This window comes from Erythrolamprus reginae, chromosome Z, assembly GCF_031021105.1.
Source record: "Erythrolamprus reginae isolate rEryReg1 chromosome Z, rEryReg1.hap1, whole genome shotgun sequence".
NCBI lineage: Eukaryota > Metazoa > Chordata > Lepidosauria > Squamata > Dipsadidae > Erythrolamprus > Erythrolamprus reginae.
Genome location: NC_091963.1, coordinates 17,250,923 through 17,259,192, shown reverse-complemented (window position 1 = coordinate 17,259,192; position 8,270 = coordinate 17,250,923).

The window sequence follows — 8,270 nt, the reverse complement described above, 5'->3', positions numbered from 1 at the left end:
AAGGAAGATACCTATTGGTTTTCTACTTGGCAAAAGGGATAAAGGATGCCAAGCCTTTTCTAAAACCATGTCCAATTTAATAATTTTGTCAATACAGGTAGCCTCCGACAGTTCATTTAGTGACTGTTACAAAGCACTGCAAAAATATGTCAATTTTTCATACTTACGACTGTTGCATCATCCCCATGATCATGTGACCAAATTTCACATGCTTGGCAAGTGACCCATATTTATTGACATGTCCTGGGCCATGTAATCACCTTTTGCAACCTTCTGACAAATAAATTCAATGGAGAAACTCAATTTAGCTGTGTTACTAACTGACAACTGCAACGATTCACTTAATAACAATGACAAGAGAGGTCGTAAAATGGAGCAAAATTCACTTAACAACTGGTTCATTTAGCGACCAAAATTTTGGGTTCATAAATTGAGGACTACTTGTATTTTGCCTGTTGTGAGTTTTGCACGATTTCTATCAAAGTACCCTTCATACCATGAATTTATTTTATTTATTTATTTACATTTCTCGCCAGGAATATCCAGAGTAACAAATAATTAGCACTATATGAACCATGAACAGATTTTCCCCAACCCTCACTTTTGGTATCCCAAGTAGGAATACATTTCAGTCAGGTTAAAAATAACAGATTCCCCAAACTTTATCTGTTATAGAATAATCCAAGTTCTAAATTGAGCATTACTTTTGGCTCTTGAAGGGAGAGCACAATGAACAATGTCAACTTTTCTATTTAAAAAAAAAACTCTTTTTGTATGTAAATTTTTAAAACACATGCTTTAAAAAAAAAAAGAAACCGTGTCATGAGTGTTTGGGATTTTGCCTCTGTATGCATAATTTTTTGCCTAGATTGAAGACAGATAATAGTAGAACTGTTGAATATTCCTCTTCAAACTGTGGATAGAGCAAGATTTGACAGGTCTTGCAAATCTGTTTTAATAGAAGTCAATGGTAAATTATATTGTGCTTCCTTTTAAACATGAGAACCACTATCTTTGATATATAGTTAGGTATCAAGAGTTTGTTCATTTTTATCAAGGAGTCTGTAGAATGAATTAAATCATTCCACTTTCATGCTTATTTTTGGAGAATTATGTTCTCCCAATGCATTTAGGCATCCCACTTAAAACAGATTAATTTACAGGGCAACGTTTAAAAAAACAATACACTACAGCACAGTTAGAAGGATGTCCTCTGCTCAGGCAGGAAGCATGAATGGTTGTCCAATCTCTTCTTAAAACCTTCCAATGTTGGAGATTCATGACCTCTGGAGGCAAGCTGTTCCATTGATTAATTGTTCTGACTGTCAGGAAATTTCTCCTTAGTTCTAAGTTACTTCTCTCCTTATTTAGTTTCCACCCATTGCTTCTTGTTCTACCCTCTGGTGCTTTGGAGAATAGTTTGACTCCCTCTTCTTTGTGGCAGCTATCATGCCTCTCCTACTCCTTCTTTTCATTAAACTAGACATACCCAGTTCCTGCAACTGTTCTTCATATGTTTTAGCCTCCAGTCACCTAATTATCTTGTGCACTCATACACACACACGCACACACACAGAGAGAGAGAGTCGGATATGAATAAATTAACTGCCTTGGAAATGGCCCTGGGTTGGGCCAAGAGGCAAAAAAGGAGCTGTGATGTTCCTTCAATAAACCAGAGTGATTTGACACAAAAATATGTAACCCTTTCCTGGTACAGAGCTGAAGGGATTGGATACTGTAGTCTAGAGGTTAATTCTCTGCCTTACAAGGCAAAGGTTGCAAGTTCAAGTGCTAGTGAGGATAAGGCTAGCTGATGACGCCAAAATAAGGCCAAATTAGATCTATCCTAGCCTCCCTTAATTTTCAAATTCAGCAAAAACATGTGACACACTCACATACACCACACACACACACACACACACACACAGTGTGTGTGTGTGTGTGTAGCATATTTTTGTTGATAATGAAAAGTAAGGGATACTGTAGTGAAGGCACCGGACAGCCACAGCAGATACAACACGACTTTATTAACTACATAACTGAGGTAAACTTAGCACACTTGACAGGATATTTATACTCAACAATTAACCAATGAGATCGCTAGAACTAGTACAGATTTAGATTTGACAGAAATGCACAGCCGACGGATTAAAACCACCGGCTGAAATTACCTCCGGGGCTGGGAGACGCTGGCAGCAGCTCTTTCGAGCTCTGGATTTCCGGGTTCCTCTGGAACCCGGAAGTTCAGCTTTTGGCAGCGCGCCAGGGTAGCGCGCTGCCTACTGGATGGGGGAGGTCATGAATCGCCCTATTTAGGGGCGATTCAGGCAGGACCTCCCCCGGGTTCCTCAGGAACCCGGAAGTTCGGATTTGGCAGCACGCCAGGGTAGCGCGCTGCCTGCTGGACGGGGGAGGTCCTGAGTCACCCTATTTAAGGGCGATTCAGGCAGGACCTCCCCCTTGCCCTCGGCTTAATGGAAAGCGAACACCCGCCCACCCTCTGCTATCAACAGTGTGTCCTGAGGAGGTCGCCTCGGGGCCGAATAGGAATTTTTTGCGGCTGCCCCTTTAGAGGCGGCCGTTTTTTTGCCTATTCCACACTGACGGCACGGATTGGATTGGTTAGGGGGTGCGGTGCACTTAGATATCAGTATAGGCCTCGCTTTGGTCATTGGGGTTGGGCAGGTTAGGGGCGGAAATGGGCATTTAGAAGCGACAGCGCATGCTCCTTTGGGTATCCTTCAAAGGGTGATGGACCGCCTCTCTCCAGGAACTAGAGGTTGGAGCAACGTCGGGGATTGGAGAGAGGATGTCCATGGGAATCACCGGATCCAATTTCCCACGGGGATTGGAGGGTGAACTCCTCCCACACGCGAAGGGGCGTGGCTTGGATCCAGGTGAAGGTGGTTACCTTCACCTGGTTCAGTAGGAGTTTTTGCCCAATGTTGCCAAGGAATTTTCTGGTAGGAATTTCCGCCCCGTTAGTTTTGGCCTCTGCAGGTCCTTAGTTTGTTCTGAATTTAAATATTTAAATTGACGTATTTAAATTTATTTAAATTTATGTTAATTCAATAAATGACCAATATTTAATCCACAACATGTCTCAGCGTCGTTACTCAGCGTCCGGGGGTAATACACACACACACACACATTTGTACAATATGCATATGGACTTATACATATACATGATATATGTGGTAGAAATGTCTGTATGTCTATGTATAAACAAATAAACACACAAACACCCACCGATTCTGAGAGGACAAGGCACTTCTATACAAAGAGAGAGCTGATCCCACTGCCTTTTAGCAGTATTCATTTGTTTTTATTTTTCACATCTTTAAACTGCCAGTTTCTCTCAGAATGTTGTTTCCTTAACAAGCCTGGCCAATGAAACACTAAAGTCATATCTTTCTGAGATGGGAGCCTTAGTTCACAATCAATTAATAAAAGGATTAAATTTAATTGTCCTATACAACTTTACCCAGAAAGATATTCCCTTTAATTGGGATTTAAAAATCTATTTTTTTTCCATATTCTTTCATGTCTTACATAATATTTTGTGGATCAGAATGATGCTTCTAACTTCACCTTGAGTTCTATACATTTAATAGCCTGTTTCAGAATTTGACAACAGCTCACTCCTTGTGCATTTTTTTCCCTTGATGGCTGAGCAAAATGAGTTTGTCTTTAATAAGGAACTTTTGACCATCAAAGACATCTCCCAACAGTGGCGGTATGTCCTTCCAGATGGGAACAACCTTTGAGGTCTGAAATAATCATAGTAATTTGTTACATGTACAGACATCTAACGGTTATGAACCACCAATTCTTTTCTCACTTGCCTTTCATATATCTTCTATTTGTGGTTGATTGAATAATCAGGATGCCATGTATCCTTTCACTCTCACTCACTCTGCATTTTGAAAAAGCTTTGCCTAATAATAATGGTCAGATATGAATAACCATATATTTTAATAACTCAAGCCTTAAAGCTAACCACAACATTTTTCCTAATTTGATCAGATTTAATCCTAAAATTCTAAAGTCAAATGTTAATTCTTCCCCTTATCTTAAAATAAATCTAAAAATGGTCTCAAACAACATGTGGTTTGTGTATTTCAAAGAATATAAGGATAAAATGGTATCTTATACAGTGATATCTTGTATTACAAACATAATTGGTTCCGGGATGAGGTTCTTAAGGTGAAAAGTTTGTAAGACGAAACAATGTTTCCCATAGGAATCAATGGAAAAGCAATTAATGCGTGCAAGCCCAAAATTCACCCCCTTTGTCAGCCGAAGCTCCCGTTTTTGCACTGCTGGGATTCCACTGAGGCTCCCCTCCATGGGAAACCCCACCTCTGGACTTCTGTGTTTTTGCGATGCTGCAGGGGAATCCCAGCAGGGGAATCCCAGCATTGCAAAAACAAGCGCTTTGCTGGCAACGGAAGTCTGGAGGTGGGGTTCCCCATGGAGGGGAGCCTCAGGGGAATCCCAGAAGCGCAAAAACGGGTGCTTCGCTGGCAATGGAAGTCCAGAGGCGGGGCACCCCAGTGGCGGCGGTGGGTTTGTAATGTGAAAATAGTTTGTAAGAAGAGGCAAAAAAATCTTAAACCCCGGGTTTGTATCTCAAAAAGTTTGTATGACAAGGCGTTTGTACGACGAGGTATCACTGTATAAGCTTTGGGCGAAGATAATGTGACTGATGCATTTTTTCTTAACATGCAATTTTGTTATTGAAAAATTGTTACAAATTTGTTTTATGTATTTCTCAAAATTTTTGAACCGTGCTCAGGAATATGGAAGAAAGGAAAAGTCTTAGTACAGTCTATACCTGATATAAAAATCTGACTAGAATATATGTTATTACATTGGCACCGTAATCAAACATCCTCTTCTCCATTTTTAATATTTTCTAGAAGTACCTGAGATGATGTGACATAATATTTACTCTTAATTGGACACTGTACTGTTTGAGCAAATATTTCACAATTCACATGGATGGATATAGTCTTAGGAAAAATATCGGGTTCCTTTTTTATTACACTATATTCTTGGCATTTAAAACCAATGTTTTTAAATAATATTGTTTAACTTAAGCACATGGACAAGTGTTATAATATCATAAAACATGTTACATGTCTTTGTAGCCAATATTACATTAGTAGGGTTTTATGGAGATGAACAGAAACTGGAAGTTTGAAAGCATAGAATTTCAGAGAAAGTATAGAGAAAACTTGCTAGATTTCCCATTAAATTCACCTCTCCATTTGTTGTTGTTGATGTTCAATTGCCCCGGAAGCAGAGTAAAGATGCTGAGACATATTGTGGATTAAATAAGGGTCATTTTATTAAATTAACATAAATTTAAATAACGTAACTTTAAATACGTAAATTTAAATATTTAAATTCAACATAACTAAGGACCTGCAGAGGCCAAAACTAACGGGGCGGAAATTCCTACCAGAAATTTCCTTGGCAACATTGGGCAAAAACGTCTTGCTGAACCAGGTGAAGGTAGCCACCATCACCTGGATCCAAGCCACGCCCCTTCATCGTGTGGGAGGAGTTCACCCTCCAATCCCCATGGGAAATTGGATCCCGTGATTCCCATGGACATCCTCTCTCCAGTCCCCGACGTTGTTCCAACCTCTAGTTCCTGGAGAGAGGTGGTCCATCACCCTTGAAAGGATGCCCAAAGGAGCATGCGCAGTCACTTCTAATTGCCCATTTCTGCCCCTAACCTGCCAAACCCCAGTGACCAAAGGGAGGCTTATACTAACATCTAAGTGTGCCGCACCCCCTAACCAATCCAGTCCGCACCGTCAGTGTGGAATAGGTGAAAAAACGGCAGCCTCTAAAGGGGAGGCCGCAAAAAATTCCTATTCGGCCCCGAGGTGACCTCCTTAGGACACACTGTTAATAGCGGAGGGTGGGCGGGTGTTCGCTTCAGCAGCAATGAAGGCAAGGAGGAGGTCTTGTTCGGATCGCCCTTTAATAGGGCGATCCAGGACCTCCACCAGCGATCAGCAGGTGGCGCGCCGACCTGGCGCGCTGCCAAAAGCCGAACGTCCGGGGTTTTTGGAACCCAGAAGTTCGGGGCTCTGGAGAGCCGCCCGCAGCATCCCCCTGCTCTGGGGGCAATTTCTGCCGGCGGTTTAAGCCGCCGGTCGTGCATTTGTGTACAATTCTCAGAGACTGTCTGGATAAATCCCTGCAGTTTTGTTGGCAAGATTTTTCAGAAGTGGCTTTCCATTGCCTCCTTCTTAGTACTGAGAAAAAGGAGCTGGCCAAAGTCAACGGTTGGTTGGATTCCTTCGGAGGGGTTATAACTCACAATACCCATTTTCTAGCCTTATGCCTTGACTTATTACACCAAACTTGTTCAACTTCTAAATGATATTAATTTTATTTTTAAAAATAATTATAGGACCCCCGATCTTAGAACTTGTGAATGATTAATTTCCGCATAACATCCCAAAACTTTAAAAAAAAAAAAGGTGGGAGGATCTGCAAATGATCTAAAAAAAGTAAGGCAGTATAACAATATTTTTTTTAATTACTGGAAAGACTAGCTTTGGCAAGAAAAATAACAATATACTCGTAAAGACATGTGAGATGAAGATAAGACTCCCTTCACAATTAGGTGGTGGAGAAAGTTTTCTATTTCATTCTTTTTCCGGTGTTTGGGTGTTGTTTCCACATCTCAAGGGAATGTCTCTACAAGGATGCCATCAACAAGATAAAAAGCAGTCCTGAGATGGATTTTAATTCACTGTTTATATTTGTTGCATCTTTCCATAATGAATACAAATTTTCATTTTCTGCAGCATATGCTTTAAAAATGCTTGTCTGGAGACCCACAAAAGATGATTCATAAGATCTATGAACAAGATCATCTGTCTGCATGTGTGTTTCTCAGTGTTTTGAGTGTTAATAGTAGCCACAGGGGATACAATGATAGCAGGGGGGCAGGGAGAAAGAAATTAACAAGCAGTAATAGAGAGGAATATCTTCAAGTATTTTCAGGTTAAAAATCAACCGTTCCAGAAAAGCTAGGAGGGTGTGGGTTTTTTTGTTTTGTTTTGTTTTTTCGTTTTCGTTTTTTGTTTCTTTATTCTAAACATTAACCAACAAGACAACTAGACACAAGGACAGTTTTTTCCCTGAACACCATCACTCCACTAAACAAATAATTCCCTCAAAACTGTCAAACTTTTTACCAAGTCTGCACTTCTATTTCTACTAGTTTTTTTCTCATCATTCCTATCATCCTTTTCCTCCCACATAGAACTGTGTGACTGTAACTTGTTGCTTGTGTCCTAAGATTTTAATTAATATTGATTGTTTCTTCATTGCCCATATGATCCCTATGACAATCATAAAGTGTTGTACCACATGATTCTTGACAAATGTATCTTTTTACTTTTATGTACACTGAGAGCATATGCACCAAGACAAATTCCTTGTGTGTTCAATCACACTTGGCCAATAAAGAATTCTATTATTCTATTCTATTCTATTCTATTCTATTCCATTCCATTCCATTCTATTCTATTCTAATATGATTGTTGTTTCTGGGGAAAAGAAAGAAAAGAATATGGGGATGGACTTTGACTGGGAAAATCCAAGGTACACGTTAATTCAATGGCCTCTCTGCCCTTTCCTATAGTTTAATTTATTTTGAAATTTCCAACTCTAACCTAAATGGTTATATTTATGAAGGAAAAGCATTTGCTCGGAATTCAGAAGTGATTAGCCACAGTTCTCCCTCCATTCTTTTCTTCTCTCCTACTCTAGTTTACAGTACCGATGATAAATAACAGTAATGGGTAACCTCTTCCCGATTGAGTGCCCAAAGGGCATGTATGCAAGCAGGGGTGGGCAGCAGGCAGGACGGGGTGGAATGCAGCTCCACTGGTGGAAATGAAGATGCGTACGCAGCTCCAGGTGATTGGCGGCTGTCACTTCCTGGATTACTAGTTTTATCTCGTCTCTCCTTTTTCCCCCTGCTGCTGCTGCTGCTGCATCTGCACTCGTTGCTTTTTTCTTCTTTCCTCCTTCCTGGCCTCAGATGAGCTTCCCCCTCTCCTGCTGGGCTCCCCTCCAGCCTCAGCCACCTTCCGCCCGAGGTGCAAGCAGAAGTCCTGATAGCAGTGTTCCTATATTTCAGGGGCTGCCACAAAGAAGGAGTCAACCTATTCTCCAAAGCACCTGAGGGTAGGGCAAGAAGCAATGGGTGGAAACTTAACAAGGAGAGAAGCAAC